The sequence below is a fragment of the Arachis hypogaea genome, chromosome 16 (genome assembly GCF_003086295.3).
Source record: "Arachis hypogaea cultivar Tifrunner chromosome 16, arahy.Tifrunner.gnm2.J5K5, whole genome shotgun sequence".
Classification (NCBI taxonomy): domain Eukaryota; kingdom Viridiplantae; phylum Streptophyta; class Magnoliopsida; order Fabales; family Fabaceae; genus Arachis; species Arachis hypogaea.
This window is the reverse complement of record NC_092051.1, coordinates 46,073,219-46,076,664: the sequence shown is the minus strand read 5'-3', so window position 1 is coordinate 46,076,664 and position 3,446 is coordinate 46,073,219. Positions and strand designations below refer to the sequence as shown.

Genomic DNA, 3,446 nt, shown 5'->3' with positions numbered 1-3,446 from the left:
TGATGGAAGCTTTTGTCTTCCCTTTCCTCTTTCTAGAGGTTTCTCTAGCCTTAGGTGCCATCAATGGTTATGGAAAAAACAAAAAAGCTATGCTTTTACCACACCAAACTTAGAATGTTGCTCGCCCTCGAGCAAAAGAAGAAAGAATATAAGAAGAAGAAGAAGATATGGAGGAGATGGATGGAGGTGTGTATTCGGCCATATGGGTGGGATTGGGTGGGAGAGAGAGATGTTGAATTTTGAAGATAGTGGGTGCATGGATGTGAGTGGTAGATGGAAAACAGAAGGGATGATCATGAATGGAAAGAGAGATGATGAGGTAGGTGGGGATCCTGTGGGGTCCATAGATCCTGAGATGATCTTGTGGGGTCCACAGATCCTGAGGTGTCAAGGCATTTACATCCCTGCACCAATTTAGGCATGTAAAATGCCCTTGCACATAACTCTAGGCGTTCAGCGCCAGGTTGGTGCCCATTTTGGGCATTCAACGCCCATTTACTAGCCATTTCTGGCGTTGAACGCCAGAACCATGCCTGTTCTGGCGTTCAGCGCCCAGAAGCTGCCCATTTTGGGCGTTCAGCGCCAGAACCATGCTCTGTTCTGGCGCTGAACGCCAGACAGATGCTCCTCCAGGGTGTGATTTTTCTGCTGTTTTTGATTCCGTTTTTAATTTTTATATTTATTTTGTGACTCCACACGATCATGAACCTATAAAGACATATAACTAAGAAAAATATAGTTAGATAAATAAAAATTGGGTTGCCTCCCAACAAGCGCTTCTTTAATGTCAATAGCTTGACAGTGGGCTCTCATGGGGCCTCACAGATGTTCAGAGCATTGTTGAAACTCTCCAACACCAAACTTAGAGTTTGGATATGGGAGTTCAACACCAAACTTGGAGTTTGGTTGTGGCCTCCCAACACCAAACTTAGAGTTTGACTGTGGGGGCTTGGGTTGACTCTGTTTTGAGAGAAGCTTTTCATGCTTCCTCTCCATGGATGCAGAGAGAGATCCTTGAGTTGTAAACACAAGGTTATCCTTATTTAATTGAAGGATCAATTCTCCTCTGTCCACATCAATCAAAGCTCTTGCTGTGGCTAGGAAAGGTCTTCCTAGGATGATGGATTCATCCTCTTCCTTTCCAGTATCCAGGACTATGAAATCAGCAGGGATGTAAAGGTCTTCAACCTTTACTAACACATCCTCTACTTGTCCATAAGCCTGTTTTCTTGAATTATCTGCCATCTCTAATGAGATTCTAGCAGCTTGCACCTCATAGATTCCCAGTTTCTCCATTACAGAGAGTGGCATGAGGTTTATCCCTGATCCAAGGTCATACAGAGCCTTCTCAAAGGTCATGGTGCCTATGGTACAAGGTACTATGAACTTTCCAGGATCCTGTCTCTTCTGAGGCAATGTCAGTTGATCCAGATCACTTAGTCCATTGATGAACAAGGGAGGTTCATCTTCCCAAGTTTCAATACCAAATAATTTGGCATTTAGCTTCATGATTGCACCAAGAAACTTGGCAGTTTGGTCTTCAGTAACATCCTCATTCTCTTCAGAAGAGGAATACTCATCAGAGCTCATGAAGGGCATAAGGAGGTTCAATGGAATCTCTATGGTCTCTAGATGAGCCTCAGAGTCCTTTGGTTCCTCAGAGGGAAGCTCCTTATTGATCACTAAACGTCCCAGGAGGTCTTCCTCCTTGGGATTCACGTCCTCCTCTTCCTCTTTGGGTTCGGCCATGGTGCTTATGTCAATGGCCTTGCACTCTCCTTTTGGATTCTCTTTTGTATTGCTTTGGAGAGTACTAGGAGGGATTTCAGTGATCCTTTTACTCAGCTGGCCCACTTGTGCTTCCAAATTTCTAATGGAAGACCTTATTTCATTCATGAAACTTACAGTGGCCTTGGACAGATCAGAGACTAAGTTTGCCAAATTAGAAGTATGTTGTTCAGAGTTCTCTGTCTGTTGCTGAGTGGATGATGGAAAAGGTTTATTATTGTTAAACCTGTTTCTTCCACCATTATTAAAGCCTTGTTGAGGCTTTTGATCCTTCCAAGAGAAATTTGGATGATTTCTCCATGATGAGTTATAGGTGTTTCAATAAGGTTCACCTAAGTAATTTACCTCTGCTATTGCAGGGTTTTCAGGATCATAAGCTTCTTCTTTAGAAGATGCCTCTTGAGTACTGTTGGATGCAGCGTGCATTCCATGCAGACTCTGAGAGATCATATTGACTTGCTGAGTCAATATTTTATTCTGAGCCAATATGGCATTCAGAGTATCAACTTCAAGAACTCCCTTCTTCATAGGTGTCCCATTGCTCACAGGATTCCTTTCAGAAGTGTACATGAACTGGTTATTAGCAACCATGTCAATGAGTTCTTGAGCTTCTGCAGGCGTTTTCTTTAGGTGAATGGATCCACCTGCAGAAGTGTCCAGTGACATCTTTGATAGCTCAGATAAACCATCATAGAATATATCCAGGATGGTCCATTCTGAAAGCATGTCAGAAGGACACTTTTTGGTCAACTGTTTGTATCTTTCCCAAGCTTCATAGAGGGATTCACCTTCTTTCTGTCTTAAGGTTTGAACATCAGCTCTAAGCTTGCTCAGCTTTTGAGGAGGAAAGTACTTGGCTAAGAAAGCCGTGACCAGCTTATCCCAAGAGTTCAGGCTATCTTTGGGTTGAGAATCCAACCATATTCTAGCTCTGTCTCTTACAGCAAAAGGGAAAAGCATGAGCCTGTAGACTTCAGGATCTACTCCATTAGTCTTAACAGTATCACATATCTGCAAAAATTCAGTTAAGAACTGAAAAGGATCTTCAGATGGAAGTCCATGAAACTTGCAGTTCTGCTGCATCAGAGAAACTAATTGAGGTTTCAGCTCAAAATTGTTTGCTCCAATGGTAGGAATGGAGATGCTTCTTCCATGTAAATTGGAATTTGGTGCAGTAAAGTCACCAAGCATTCTCCTTGCATTATTATTATTTTCAGTTGCCATCTTCTTTTCCTGTTTGATAATTTCTGACAGGTGCTTGCTGGTTTGTTGTAATTCAGCTTCTCTTAGTTTCCTCTTCAGAGTTCTTTCAGGTTCTGGATCTGCTTCAACAAGAATATTCTTGTCCTTGCTCCTGCTCATATGACAAAGAAGAGGGCACAGAAAAATAATAATAATAGATATCCTCTTTTTTTTTTTGAGTAAGGGAGAGATGTTAGTAGATGAATAAACAAATAGAAGGAGGTGAGAGAGAAGAAAATTTTCGAAAATGAGAGAGAGAGAGAATTAGTTAGGTGGTTTTGAAAAAGATAAGAAACAAACAAAAAGTTAGTTAGTTAGTTGAAACAAATTTTGAAAAGATAAGTTAGGAAGTTAGAAAAGATATTTTGAAATCAAATTTTTTTTGAAAAAGGTAAGATAAGAAGATATTTTTGAAA

At 41.1% G+C, this 3,446-nt stretch overlaps 1 non-coding gene across 1 annotated transcript; it reads left to right on the top strand.

The window, feature by feature from the left end:
• The first annotated feature begins 2,508 nt into the window (after window positions 1–2,508).
• LOC112761266 (small nucleolar RNA R71) lies at window positions 2,509–2,616 on the top strand. The gene has a single exon (XR_003181668.1). It is a non-coding gene; the product is annotated as a small nucleolar RNA R71 (small nucleolar RNA).
• The last annotated feature ends 830 nt before the right edge of the window (window positions 2,617–3,446 follow it).